The 15,469-nt window shown below is 40.9% G+C and overlaps 1 non-coding gene across 1 annotated transcript; it reads right to left on the minus strand.

The window, feature by feature from the left end:
- Positions 1 to 296: 296 nt before the first annotated feature.
- trnak-cuu (transfer RNA lysine (anticodon CUU)) lies at positions 297 to 369 on the minus strand. The gene has a single exon. It is a non-coding gene; the product is annotated as a tRNA-Lys (tRNA).
- Between the last annotated feature and the right edge of the window lie 15,100 nt (positions 370 to 15,469).

Genomic DNA, 15,469 nt, shown 5'->3' on the forward strand with positions numbered 1-15,469 from the left:
GCGCTTTATAAATAAAACTGAATTAAATTGAATTAAGAAAAACTGCGCTCCAAAAAGTCTGACTTTGAAAGTGTGGCAGGAACCTACAGCAGTCATGTTGGTGGAAGTATTTATTTATTTATTGTTAATATTTGGTAAACAGTGCTTTCATATTTCATTCAGGAGCACGAACACTTTGGAGAGAAACTCCGGGTATTTTGCTCAAGGGTACTTTGGAAGTTAGTGATCGAACCACCACCTTACAATTAATAGATGATGTGCTCTAATGCCAGAAATACCTTGACCGAAAAAGTTGACGCCCAACGTGGGGCTCGAACCCACGACCCTGAGATTAAGAGTCTCATGCTCTACCGACTGAGCTAGCCGGGCGTGCCTGTGGTGGGGAGGAAGAGTTCACCCCATGGTTCAACCTGTCTTCCAATCAGAGGAGGCAGCGCTGTACTGATGCACGGTTTAAAACTTCCAAGTCGACCCTCTCCCTCCTGCCAACATCCGCCTTCCATTTTCATCCCATTTAGTCCCCCTTCCCTGCTGCATGGACATTGCATTTATGTAGATAGATTTGTCTGTGCTGATGTTTGTTTTTGTTGTCTGTTACAGAGTTGGACATTAATGTTCCACTTGTTTTGGAATAATATGTGTTCACAAGAAAAGGTTTTATTGTTTGTTATGGGGATTTTAGTGGCTGCTAAATAAATGCATAATTAAGAAACAGTACATCACTCAGATCTTACTAATTTGTAGTGTTTGAACAAATGACTTGATGTCTGTTAATAAAAAGTAAATTTTTGAGTATATGCTTACTTTTTCCGGCTGGAGCAAGACTTGAACCAGTGACTTTGGAATCTACTCTTTTCTAAATTAAACATGTAAAATTGAAGATGTTTGATATAATTTCTAAAAAATCAACACATAGAAATGGTGATAATCAAGTATTAAATCATCAAACATTAAAAATTGCCAGTTTTTCCTCTTTCTTTCCCCCTTTTTTAACTTTCTTTTTCCTTTTTTCCTTCTTCCTCTTTCTTCCGCACCTCATTTCAAAATGTACCACAAGATGGCGACAAGGATCCACTTAAACAAATCTACAGGTCATTCATTTCTTCTTCGTGATTAAATTATTAAACTTATTGCTCTATTTTTTTTACCTGTCAAGAGTTGCGCTTTAAAAATATGACCCTATTTTTTAAAAAAGTTTGTCTTTAATCGCTTCAGTTATCATCTAAAACCTAAAATCAGTCCCAGCATAATGAAATGTTATAGAAATAGAAACCCTGCTGTGTAAATACATACATAACCACCAGGCTTTCCACAACAACCACCAGCAACAGTGTTTTTATTCTGATTGATCGGTTTTTGAATGATTTAAAATGATTGATTTGCTTGAATAAGAAAACAGGTGATAGTGGTTGGAGAGAAGGGAGATGAGGGTCTGGGAGAAAGAGGAAAGGTGTAGAGACTGGAGGTGGAGGAAAGATGGGTGGAGAAGTCAGCTGAGGGAGATAGAAGGATGAAGAAGTTGGGTCCTCTTTAAGGAGGATGATGGATGAGTTGTGGTGGGGGAGTTTTTTCTTTCTTTTGGACCTACCTCTTATTTCAAAATAAAGCTTACTGCAAGGTGGTGATAAGGATCATAGCAATGGTAATTTTGTCCATATAGCACATTTCACTACATGTAAACTCAGTGTGATTAACAAAAAAGCTAAAAACACAAAACCCTTCATAGGTCTACTAAGCCTTAAGGCAATAAAAAACAACAAAACTTTACAAGGAAATAAAACACAAGTTTACACACACAGGTATTAAGTGTAGGCCTGTGAGAATTAAAATGTTTTGTGTCTATTTTTGAATGTAGACACAGTTGATACTGACCTCAGATCAGCAGGCAGCTTGTTCCAAAGAACAGGACCACAGTCACTGAAAGCACCCTCAGCACAGGTAGATCTAAGTCTGGGAACAGTTTAAAGATCTACACCTGATGACACTGAGCACGTCAGAGCTGCACTGGGAGGCCAAATCACTGACTGCTTTATGAACTAATAGAAGGGCTTTAAAAGTAATTCTGTGTTGAACTGGGAGCCACTGGAGTGGCTTCAATACTGGGGTAACATGTTCAAATTTCTGTGCACCTGTAAGGACTCTGGCTGCTGCATTGTGAATGAGTTGAAGTCATCCTGCTGATGATTACAGACAGAATTACAGTAGCCCGGCCTGTGTGATATATTTTTTGTAGAAAGCAGTTCAGTGATTTGTTCTGAAACTCAATTCGATCAACTACATTATGTGTCTCCAGTTCCACTTAACAGTGCCCGTCATACATCATCCAACCTGCCTGACTGTTTGGGCATCACGTTGTTCAGGTTTGAAGGAACTCCAGTGTCTAAGTCTTTGATTTCAACCTGGACCGGTAATAAACATACGAGTAGTAAAGTAAAGTAAACATCAGAGATGCTCTGCTACTAGCAGAAACCGCTAAAGGAGCTGGATGTAAGGTCCTACTCTTGGTAGTATGGTGGCGAGGTGCTCACTTTGTCAGGAGCAATTCTGCATCTTAAGCAGATATGTCAGGATCACCAGTATTTAACCCTTTTACTTGTTAGTCTTCGCCTGAAAAAGGGTTCCACCTGTCAGCTTTCTCCAGTCGTATCCATCCTGAGCTAGTTTCATCTGCAGCTATAGCCCCAGTGATCCCAGTGGGTCTTCTGATGGAAATAACACACTGATGTTGCCCAGAAACAATGGCTGCCAGCTCTTATACTAAATGCAAGCCAATCTTTGGCAATTGTCTCATCAACCAGGTACTTGGCTTTCTCCAAGTCATGAGACGATTGGGTTTGACTACCAAGATGGGTTTTATACACGTAGATAAAAGGATCACGTCTGGGCTAACCCACTTTAAAAAAACACATACTTTTCAGATGGTGACTTTACCCAAAAAGTGAGGTTGAAAAAGCTTTTCTCCCCCCAACAAGTACAGTGCTATGAAAAAGTATTTACCCTCTTCCTGATGTATAATTGTTATACATGTTTGTCACATATACCAAAGTTATCCAAACTTACCTGTCCCTGTGCTAAAAAGTAATTACCCCCTTGTTAAATCATGAATTAACTGTCATTATCCACATGTCATGGAAAGCTGAGTTCAGGAGCATCAACGACTCATCCAGGAGGTCACAAAAGAGCCCAGAGCAACATCTAAAGAACTGCAGGCCTCACTCGCCTCGGTTAAGGTCAGAGTTCATGATTCAACACTAAGAAAGAGACTGGGCAAAAATGGCTTCCATGGGAGAGTTTCAGAGGGAAAGAAAACCACTGCTGACCAAAAAGAACATAAAGGTTCATCTCACGTTTGCCAAAAAACATCTTGATGATCCCAGAGACATTTGGGAAACTATTCTGTGAACTGTTGAGACAAAATTTGAACTTTTTGGAAGGTTTGAGTCTTGTTACAGCTGCTGTAAAATTAAGACAGCATTTCATAAAAAGGACATCATACCAGCAGTCAAACACGTCTACGTCCCTCTCTCAACATGTTTCTACTCCGGCTCAGAACACTCAGTATACTAAAGGGTTATTTTGGACTTTTTTTCTCCAGTGACACCAAACCATGGTGCTTACCCCAGCTTTAAGTGATTCTTACATTCAACCACTGACAAGGCTAAGAAAGGATGACAAAGTGCCTTTTGCAAATATAGTTGAGAGTTTCACCCAATGCAGTGTATGACGTTGCAGCAGTTACATCAGCTCACTTCAGCCCTTTTGAAAGTTGCACTGGGAACACGACACGCTCGCACAATGAGACTTGAAGGCTTTTTTAGCACCTTTTGAAAGTAGTGACGTTTGCTTTCTTGAAGAAGTCTGAAAGTGGAGTCAGTATGGCTCTAAAAATAGTGTGTTGGGCCTATTTTGGTCAATGCAGGCTCCATACGACAGGTCTGTGTTTGGTTTGCCAGAGTGTTTGTGAATAGATGAGCAGTGGGTTGCCAGGGGCTGCAGAGCGAGGGGAAAATGGCACGAGAAGGGTTAGTTACACATGGCCGTTCACACTGTTCTTTAGATCCTGACCCTCAAGCAGGCCACTCAGGTCAGTGAGCTCTACTTACGCTATAGGGCTTAATGTTTATGTCTCTGTAAGCATGAGCTCGACCCACCTTCCATCATCTTTTTAACAGACCAAAACTCACTGAAGTGCTACCATTTTTAAAAAATGTCATCTTCAAGACAACCACCAGCCACATCCACCCCCCTCTCCTTCCAGCGCCTCCCAAAGTGGTAAACAGCTCCACATCAGGCATCCAGACAATTCACTGACGTCATACCTGCTCGGTGGCATTCACCAGACCAGTGCTACCAGTTCACTCTGCCAAGCAGTTGGGGGGCTAATGTTTTGAGAGACAGACAGCAAGAAAAGAAGGAGAGCAGAGGGAGGGAGGAAGGAGTGAGTTTGAAAGATGAGATGAGTGAGAGAGAGAGAGAGAGAGCTCCTAATAAGTCCTCAGAGCTGCCAGGGATCTCATAACCAGAAGACGTGGCTGTTTGCAGCTGCATTACGGCCGAAAACACACGAGACACGACAGAGGGTGGAAAAGAGACTCCAGTTAGAAGAACTATCGCCAACCTAACATGATGGAGGTAGTCCTAACCAGACTGCGGGACTTCTCCTCCAAGACCTCCACCTTTGATGACTGCAAAGCAGCAGAAGAGAGTGCGAACAGGGACCCTCAGAGCAGGACCAACCATGCCAGGGAAGGGTGCACACCTGGAGGAGAAAGAAGTAAACTGGACATAGAGAGTGCACTGGCCTGGCTGCGAATGGAACTGGTAAGACTGGCACACTGATCAAGTCTGCAAGGAAAACAGTGTATTCAACTAAAAGTTGAATGCTTATTACATTTTGTTTGTCTATATTTATGTAACAGGTACCACTATCTACAACTAGATTAAAGGCCTTTCCTATTAAAACACAGGTTTTTGTGGCTGCTCATATTAGAGTTGTACACGACTATGCATTCTGAGGATTGCCCCGTTTCATTGAGTGCGATAGTTCTTGAAAATTATTGCTGCCTGTAACAAAAAACATGCAAAAACATGATCTTTACATTTAAAAAACTTTCAGAACTTTGGGTCAGTGTGAGTGGGATCATGTTGTGAACAGTTTGACATTTTAAAGTCATTTTTGTAGAAGAAAAGAAGATGAATTTCTTTCATTCCAGTAAAAGGAGGGATTTTGTTTTGGGTTACTTGATCTGCTGTGACCACTGGTTGATCAAACTTAGCATTTATTCCATTTTCAAGCAGACAGAATGGTCCCTGTTCAGCAAATAATGCACAGCCACATTTGGCTGCAGTGCTGCTTCAGGAAAGGGTCTGAATACTTCCTTCACCACTGATGTGTGTTATTTTGTGATCTCCAGAGGTGAGAGTAGACTTGGAAGTTTCAGGGTTGAAATGACCCTTTTATAGCCTTAAGCGAATTAATGTGAATTAAACAGATAAGTAAGGCATGCATGATTTTTATTCAACCAAATTTAAACTGGGATAAATGTAAAATATTAATATAGCTCACTAAATAAATACCAACAGAACATTTGATATGTAAATTTTTCCGTGTGCCCCTTTGGCAATTGCTGTAGATCCGGTGGGTCTAAAGACATTTTATTGTGCATTGTGCTAAAGGTCAAGTCATTTGTCCCACTATCAAAACGACCTCTTTGGTCACCCTCGATGTTTTTGTGTGTGAGGGGCCCAATTTATTGCTCTCTTTGTTCCTCAGGTTGCATGTAAGTCATGTTCTTACAACGTCACTCCCTTTTAAACCACCGTCTCTATGCGAAGAGGCTGTGTATGTGTGCTTGTGTGTCTGCAAGGCTCATTGTCACGGCCTGATTTATCGCTTGGCATTTATTGCGATGGTTTGTCATGGTAACCGAGTGTCCCGAGCACACAGGGAAGAAAAAAAAAGTCGGACAGAAAGGCCGGCAAAAACAGAGATGTTCTGGCAACAGGCCTCAGAGGAGCTGCAGTGAATAAGAACACTGTGTTTCACCTTCCTTGAGACAGTTTAAAGGAGGTGCCCAAGCTGACGGCTTTAACCTTTAAAATCCAGGTTATTCCTTAGGTCTATTTATTAGCTGATACGAAGCTTTTGGCTCATATAGCATTCATTTTGTCAGAAGATGGGGTCTCACCTGTAAAAATACAAAGTTAGACATTCAGATTGTTAATTTTTGCAGCCTTTTTCCCTCTTTATCTATGTTACATTCAATCTAAGGTTTATTTATTAAAGTTTATTTCTAATTATATGCATTGGGATCTGTAGATGCAGTAGTTATTTGATAAGTACCATAATCCTACAGTCTTTCGTCCCCTTGGAAAAATATTTTATTTTAAGGTTTTAAGGTTTAAGGCTTTTCTGTGGCTTTTGCATCATATTGCGTGATCTTCAACAGGTGATCTTCACATACAAGGTCTTGAATAATCAGGCCCCATCTTATCTTAAAGACCTCATAGTACCGTATCACCACTATAGAGCACTTCGCTCTCAGACTGCTGGCTTACTTGTGGTTCCTAGGATACTTAAGAGTAGAATGGGAGGCAGAGCCTTCAGCTGTCAGACACCCTCTCAATTTTTAAGATTAGGCTTAAAACTTTCCTTTATGATCAAGCTTATAGTTAGGGCTGGATCAGGTGACCCTGAGCCCTCCCTTAGTTATGCTGCTATAGGCCTAGGCTGGTGGGGGGTTCCCATGATGCACTGAGTGTTTCTTCTTATTCATCTCTTTTTACTCTATTTATACCCCACTCTGCATTGAACTCTGCAGTGAATCATTAGTTATTATTAATCTCTGGCTCTCTTCCACAGCATGTCTTTTGTCCAGTTTCTCTCCCCTCAGCCCCAACCAGTCACAGCAGATGACCCCCCCTCCCTGAGCCTGGCTCTGCTGGAGGTTTCTTCCTGTTAAAAGGGGGTTTTTCCTTCCCACTGTTGCCAGATACTTGCTCATAGGGGGTCGTTTTGACTGTTGGGTTTTCTCTGTAATTATTGTAGGGTCTTTACCTTACAATATAAAGCACCTTGAGGCGACTGTTGTGATTTGATGATATATACATAAAACTGAATTCAGTTGAATTGAATTATTCCTCCAGGGAAACCTGAATGATGTTTTTTATTCACAAAAATTGTGTTGATTTTTTTTTTTTTGGTTACCATATTCCCTGGAAAAAGAGAACAAAATTAAACAACAACCCAAACTGTGCAGACATGAGCAGAGAAAAATAATTGAGATGTACAGCACACTATTTGAAAAGGACAAGTGTTTGTTATAATGAGATGGAGCCCATCTCCAAAGAAAAAAGAAATCAGAGGTTTCTCTTAATTAAGTGTGGACAAAGGAAATAAAACCAGCATCTTTTACGCACGGCCTCAGCCTCAGTCTGAGCCTGGTGCTGTAATTAACCGAGAAAAGAAATGCAGATCGGCCCAGAAGGTTTTTTTTGTTGACCACATTCCTAAGTGCTTTGGACAGACTTGGACACTAGATGGAATTCTGAATATCTTACTTTACAATGCCAGTAGTTGGACAGCCTCTCATAAAAAAAAACAGGAGACGAAAGAGAATGACAGAAAGCTGAATTTGCATTTGAAAGAAGGCAACACTCAAATGAAATGGCTGCGGTTTCACACCGAGCACAACCTGCTCAGCTTCACTGGGACAGAAAGAAGTTCTCTGAAGTTCGGTTTACACTTCCTTCATTCACTGTTTGATACTTGGTCCTATTTGTCCCTTTGAGCTCTGCTTCTGTTGAATCTAAACTGATGTGTCCTCTATGTGCAGATGGAGATGCGCTCTCAGGATCAAGCCCTGATTCGACAGCTGATGGAGCTTCACTCTGGCATCCAGGAGCTCAAGCAGGAGCTGATTGAGGAGGAACAAGAGGAGGACACGGATGAGGAGGAAGAGGAGGGGAGCTACTGGGACTCTGAGAGTGAGCAAGGAAGCGGCAGCATCTATTCTAGCTCAGGGGAGGGGGCGTTTTCCATTTCCTGCCTAAAGATGCCTCAGCAGCTTTACTCGGGGGCTTTATCGAAGAAGATGTTCTGCAGAAGAAGCTCTGTACCTTGAACAGTGAAACAAATTAACAAGAAAATTTACCTGTTAAGGCAGTTAATAAAGACAAGGTAGAGTACAGTGAATACATTTTCCACCACTTTACTTAAGAAAGTAAAAAACAATACTAGAAGTAATTTTAATTAACAGATTCACAAAAAAAAGCCTACATTGTAACTGACTATCCTTTATTTTTAGGATTATGACATTGTAAATTAAGACAGGCACCTTAGACAAAATACTGAGGTTTGTTTGTTTGTTTAATCTAGATTTTTTTTTAAATGTTTTTTGTAAAACAATTTAATTAGTTGTTGTGGGGAGCAACAGCCAGCAATTAGCTATGTTGTTCTTTTGTTTACTTGTTTGTTTTTAATGGAAAAGGTAGAGTGTGTCTGTAAAAATCAGTGCTGGTGAGCAACAAAAAACATCCCCCATATAGCTGGAGAAATATCCATAAAAAAAAAAAAAACGTTTTATTTCCATCTCAGGATGTAAGTTTAATTTTATAAAGTTGGGGATTTTAACATGGGAGTCTACCAGGACTAACGTACTTGGGTCAGCCTCAAGTGGCCATTAGAGGAACTTTTTTTGGCACTTCTATTTTGGTTTTATTTTTCAGCCAGCAGGGATGGGTAAAGTAAGTAAAGTCAAATTTTATTTGTAGAGCACCTTTCAAGAAAAATATCACAAAATGTTTCATAACAAAAATGCTAGAGCATCAAAACAAAAACAATAACCCAAAAGCACATTTAAATATATTACTTTTTAGCTGCGCCTTAAAAGAGACCACCCAGTCCACAGATGTCAGGCTCAGAGGGAGAGAGTTGCAGAGTCTGGGGGCCACTGTTGCTAAAGCTCTGTCGCCTTTAGGTTCTCAGCCTTGTGTGATGCACAGCTAGCAGGCCCTGCTCACATGACCTCGGGGACCTGCTGGAGATGCATTGACGTAAAAGTTCACTGATGTACACCAGTGCTTGTCCGTGCAGAGCTATAAAAGTCAAAACCAGAATTTTAAAGTGGGTTCTGAAGATGATGGGGAGCCAGTGCAGCTGATTTAGCAAAAGTGTGACATGAGAGTACTCAAAGGACTAAGGCTGGGATTATACTGTACTTTCCGTTCGATGTAAATTTTGTCATCAGTCAGTGAACGTCATCAAGCACAAGTGTCCATGGGAATTGCTAAGGCCTCAGTTATACTCTGGCCAGCTGGAAACCTGATGGCTGAGTAATCATTCCTATTATGCTTCTTTGAAGTTCGTTACTTGGTGCACATGTGTAGTTTGTGCATTGTAACGTAAATTCTCTGCCAAAGTGTCCATGTGGTCACAAAAAACATGCAGGTTTGCAGTCAGCCCTCGCAGCAGGGTTCTGAACAACCTGCAGGCATTCCAAGGAAGTGTTGTTAAGACATGTAAACAATGAATTACAATAATCCAGACGTGAAGTAAAAGCATGAATAACATCTTCCAGTCCAGAGCACAACACAGTGGAGTTCAACTTTGCTTCAACGTCAAGAGTGAACCAGAAACTTAACATGAGTGTCCAGAGTGAAAACTGAGCCAAAACTTCCCCAATGGTTCCTGACAGAAGAATTAGCAAAAGTGGCAAGGTGACCATTACTTTTCCATTACCTCAGGCACAAATCTGTCAGGGGCACAATCAAGAACTTCTGCTTTCTCTTCATTAAGTTGGAGAAAATTGTCAGCCATAACAGAGTCTAAGCAAGATCTGTAGCTTGTAATCATTATGGGTCTTAAAAGACATTTATAACTGAATGTCTTCTGTGTAGCAATAATACAAATTGTTCTTAAAGCTCAAAATGTGCTGAAGCGTGAGTAGATATAGCAGAAACAGTAAGGGCCCCAAAACAGAACCTTGTGGCACACCGTAGGCAAGAGAAGTGGAAGCGGACCTGAATTTAGAAGCAGTCACAGAAAAGGATAGTTCAGACAGATATGACGAAAAACGCTCCAAAGCGGAGCCCGATACACCCACCCAGTATCTCAGCCTATTGAGCATCAGGTAATGGTCAACGCTATCAATAGCAAAAGTCACATCCAATATCAGCAAAACATTCTCCTGCGTCACTTTGCAGTGAAATGCCATCTCAAAGCCTCAAGTTAAGTCTTTTGATTTTTTATCATTTTGGTGTTTTTAAACTAGATGCAAGTGAGAGGTGGATCTGACTGAGAAAGAAAGTTAACAATCTGTCAATCACAAAGTAAACCCACCTTCAAGCATGTCCTGCTTTATCATATTTTTAGACTCTTAATGCAAGCATAATTCACTAATTTATTTAACACTGTGTTGTATTAAATCAGACTTGAGACAAAAGATTGGGACCATAAGCTTATTTAAAAACAGTTTACTGAAGTGTTAGTGAGCCAAAAGGTGATTTTCTCATGTTTTTTAGCTAGTGGAGTCGCCCCCTGTGGGTCAGTCAAGAGAATGCAGATTCAAGGCACTTCTCTGCTGGCTTCAAGTTTCAGAATCAGAAGCTACATCCAACTTTTTTTGTATATGCATATGAGAAAGACAGACAAGAAGAGGGGTCAGCTACAACTTTTTAAATGTGGTATTTGTATAGATTAAATACTGTCACTCTCTTAAAATAATGGCCCAAGTCATTTTTTAACAAAAGTTTTTAGGGCATTATTTGAAGAGGGTGACAATATATAATTTTTTTTTTTTTTTTTTTTTTTTTTTTAAGTTTGACATGGTAGGAGAAGTAGGATTCAGGGATGTTGCCTGGAGTATTTAGTTGCCTTTGTGTAGTGCTCCAAACTAACCCACTGCTGACAGGAGCTTCATATCTAAATGTGCAGTATGTATATACCTTCTTTGGGTAAGGTATATTTGAATAAGTGTCAAACTATTGCTGAAGTTTTAACACCTGTATTAAACAATGCCGTAAAGACAGTCTTTGTGAAGCACTGTGTGACAGAAGACAGCAAGAGTTTTTACTCTGTGTAGGCAAATATTAACATGTACTGTACAAACATGTGATCTGTCAGTAACTGAAAGCCTGAAAAGTCACTGATATTTATTCTGTATCTACCCAGACCTGCACATCAGCAGGTCAGCTTGAATGTTTAAAAAAAAAAAAAAGCATCTCTATGTGCATATTGAATCTGCAGATAATGTTTCTGATGTTACTTTATTGTAGGACTTTGTCTTAAACATATCTCAGAGTTTGTATAATGAACTTACATGTAGATAAAGATGAGGTTTTGTTTTGCTTTTGTGACACATGAATGTATTTATTAACCATTCTTGAATTTTCTAGCACAATTTAAGACAGGTGCTGTACTGCAGGGGTACAGTATGCCAGCTAAATAAAGATGCAAAGAAAGTGACATTGTACATTTATTTTTTTCCTTTTCACCTTTACATTCACCATGTCCTGTTTCCTAACCACTTTCTTTATTGCAAATTTGTGTAAGTGTAAAATATCTTTAAAAAAACAAACAAAACAAAAACAGGATCAAGGACAGTTCAACATATTTCATCAATGATATTTTACATGCAACTGGTGACTAATTTCCTTTACAGCAATGCAGCTGAATCATTGAGTCAAATGCATTTTAGTCATTGCATCACAGTCCTTACATTGTCCACTATACATTCCAGCTCCACTTCTACAGGAGCCAGTTACTGCTGGTCATCCCCTTCTACTTCCACACATCCAAAACTCTCCCTCCTTAGTCTCTGGATCTCTGTGTTGAGCCCCAGCAGTGTCTGAGCCAGCTGGAGGTCCTGGGAGCGCATTTCCAGCTGCGTGACAACAATGAAAGAAGATAATTAGCATGATCGAGCTACACATAAAATTACTGGTCCTTTCCTTTGATTTTTCTTTTTGCATAAATTACCTTGCATGAATGAACTTGTATTAGCATAATAGATAAATCATGGGAATTTCTGTTCATGACTGCTAATACCACCTGTTGTAGACCAAAAAGGAAAATCTTTAAGTTGACCTACCAGTTCAGACCTCAACCAAGTTATCGCTCCATCTATCTGTGCCCGCCGGAGCTCTTCGTTTGCTTGGTAACTCCTGCCGATGCTGACCGGTCTGACTGTGGAGCCAGAGTCTTGGGGATCTTGTCTGGACTCTCCCGTCACTCTGAAGGCATGAATCAGCTTGTTCTTTATGTTCTCCAGAACCATAGTTGACAAAGTGTCCTCACTGTGACTGTCTCGGTCCATCCCCAGAGGATACAGATGTGCAAGCTGATGTGATTGTGTTCCTCCCAGAGCTTTCTTTGACTGACTGATAAATAGCTTGTCATAAAACTTTGGAAATCCCACCTGTTGTCTTCTTTTCACACTGCTTAAAAATGCTGCCTGCCTTTCAGATCCTCATCAAACTGGTCTTCCTCCTTTCCTTCTGTGGACAGGGCTCTACCGCACAGGTTTGTGTGCGTCTCCTCAGCAGCCCCAATAACCTCTTTGCCTGCTTGGCATTGAACAGGCTTGTTTTGTCACTGTTACTATGGAGAAACACCCTCCGCCTCCATGGCCACCTCCCTCCTCCTCCTCCTGCTTCTCCTCCTCCTCCTCTTTTTGGTAACCCTTATAAGAATGGTGGAAGATCTTGGACAAAGACTATTGTTGCCTCCAAAAAGAACTGAAAAGACCCCTCCAACCATTGCCACCACACCCTTCCCCCCTTTCTCTTTTTCTCTTTCTCTGGAAATCCTGCCCCCATACAATTCTAGTGTGAGAAATGTGCTGCGAGTGAGCTCTCATTTGGACAAAGTGCCCATGTGTAAACCTGTGTGTATGTGTATGTGCCCCAGTGTACGCTGCACACAAAATTCATGAAACCCCAGAGGACTTTTTCAGGGCTTCTCCCTAAATAAGACTTGCTTGTCAGCTTAGGAGACAGACAGGTTGTGCGAGGAGCAGACACAGTCTCAGTGTTGGCTGATTCAGAGGCACAAAGGCCATCCTACGGTGAAATATAACCAGGGCCTTTGTGCCCAAGTTAAATCCATTCCCAGTGGGGTTTGCGGGATGGTTTTTGGCAAGAGCAAGCAGTTTTTTCTCCTGACTTCTGTATAGAGATGAGACAGGGGTCCGGTGTGAAAAGTGAGAGGCCACATTTGGAGGCGACATCGCTATCAGTCAGTGCTTTCGAAGTGCACAGCTAATTCTTTACTCTGAGGAAAGTGTTTATGTGTGTGAAACAGAGTGAGACCTTGTGATGTCAACCCCTCGGCCAAGTTCTTCTCCACACAATCACTGTTTAATAAATGGCTTTGATTTGCAACTCACACATAAAGTGATCCGCAAAGATGGATGGGTGAGCGTCTTGGAGAATGGGATGGAGCAGATCACTTGTCAAATCTCGTAAGATGAGAGCTACGACTTTATTTGTGCAAGAGGTCTGTGGAGCGTATGAAGAGGTCGGAAAGCCTGAGCCGTCAGTCTTGAAGGTCAAGGAAGCAGGGCGCACGCATGACAGCAATGACAAGGACAAACAAGCTGCTTCCAAACACACACACTGAGCCTCAGGTGGTAAAGAAAGGAGCAGCACTGATTTCTGTCTCAAATTAAGCCTTACCTCATTGGGTTCAACGAGTGGTCAGCATGATGGCAATCATTTGGGAAACAGATGCTCCCAAGATATTGTCTTCACCCACATTCTCTGCCACACAATAATGAAAAACAACCTGATTAGTCTCCAGCTGAGATTAGGCACTTCAGCCAACAAATGTGGAAATTTATGGAAATTTAAATCAGCTATATTTGCCCATAAAAGTGTATAATCTCGAAGAAATAGGTCTACAAGCTAAAGAAAATACAGTCGAGTCCTGCTCTCTGCCGGTGGCAGACGGAGACGGTCCTTTGGACTCCACCCATGGTTCCTAGGCTCACCTTGTGGCTGATCTGACACACCTGTTCATTTCCCTAATGGAGTGGCGTTATAAGCCAGTCGTCTCAGTCGACGCCAGGTCATTGCCTCATCAGCATACCCAGAGTGACTCTCATTTGAAACCTTCTCCCTCCTAAATACTCAGATTAACCATTTTTCTCCTACACAAACTTTTTGCCATAGACTGACTTCCATAGGATTATGCAAACCTGCGAAGCCAAATGAACCCCAAAATTTAAGCAGCCACCGACTCTGCTGCATTTCTTGGTGTCCTGCGCCTGAGTCCTACCTGTGAGTCATGAGAGCTCATGGCTTGGAGTAAAGGTGCAACACTGAAGTTGCTGGGAGACCTGAGTGTGATTAGGTTTTGGCAACAATAATTCGACATCTTGCTTCTTAATAGACTGTTACACACTTCCTATGCAAGCTATGAATCACAAAAACTACAATCTTCTTTTAGTTTCAACACTTTTACCAGTCAAGTTACAGGGGTGTTAGTATGAAAAGGCTGCATCTTGAGAAAGAGTCTCATTTAGGTATATCAGACTGCTAGTGCATTGTTATTTCTGGACAATCTACCTTTAGAAAAAAACCAGGATTTTTTTTTTAGATTAGCTAAAACATTTTTTCAAGATTGGATATGTTAAGTTCAAATGTAGAATTCTGAATTTCTTCAAAGCAATTTCTATATCAAACAGATGGTCACATACAGAGGGTACGGAAAGTATTCAGACCCCTTTAAATTTTTCACTCTTTGTTTCATTGCAGCCGTTTGCTAAAATCAAAAAAGTTCATTTTATTTCTCATTAATGTACAGTCAGCACTCCATCTTGACAGAAAAAAACAAAAATGTATAAATTTTTGCAAATTTATTAAAAAAGAAAAACTAAAATATCACATAGTTGTAAGTATTCAGACCCTTTGCTGTGACACTCATATTTAACTCACATGCTGTCCATTTCTTCTGATCCTCCTTGAGATGGTTCTACTCCTTAATTGGAGTCCAGCTGTGTTTAATTAAACTGATTGGACTTGATTAGGAAAGGCACACAAGAGTCTCTGAAAAGGATGTACCCTTCGTTCTGGGCAACACCGTTCCTCAGGCGTTTGCAGAACAGGTCGCCCATGAGGGCACAGCTGATCTGACAAATGCAATTATCAAAGAGGTTGTAGAGAATATAAACTTTCCAAAAGACTGCAAATACACTCCAGATATGCTGAAGCAGTGCATGGAACAGGATGATTCACCCTTCAAGAAAGCGATCATCTACTGTTTCACGAAACATCTAGCACCAGCGTCGAAGAAACGTTCTGGAGTCAAAATTTTCTCAGCTGCAGGCCGTGCCATCATCAAGGCCTTCAGAGGTTCAAAGTAGTTCCATCTGAAGTAACTGCAGCCTTCCATGGTCTCTTTTTCTTTCACCAAATTGTTTAAAATTCAATTGGACACTTTAAATTTGCCAGTAAGGGTAAGTTTTTAAAA

The sequence above is a fragment of the Archocentrus centrarchus genome, chromosome 11, assembly GCF_007364275.1.
Source record: "Archocentrus centrarchus isolate MPI-CPG fArcCen1 chromosome 11, fArcCen1, whole genome shotgun sequence".
NCBI classification, from domain to species: domain Eukaryota; kingdom Metazoa; phylum Chordata; class Actinopteri; order Cichliformes; family Cichlidae; genus Archocentrus; species Archocentrus centrarchus.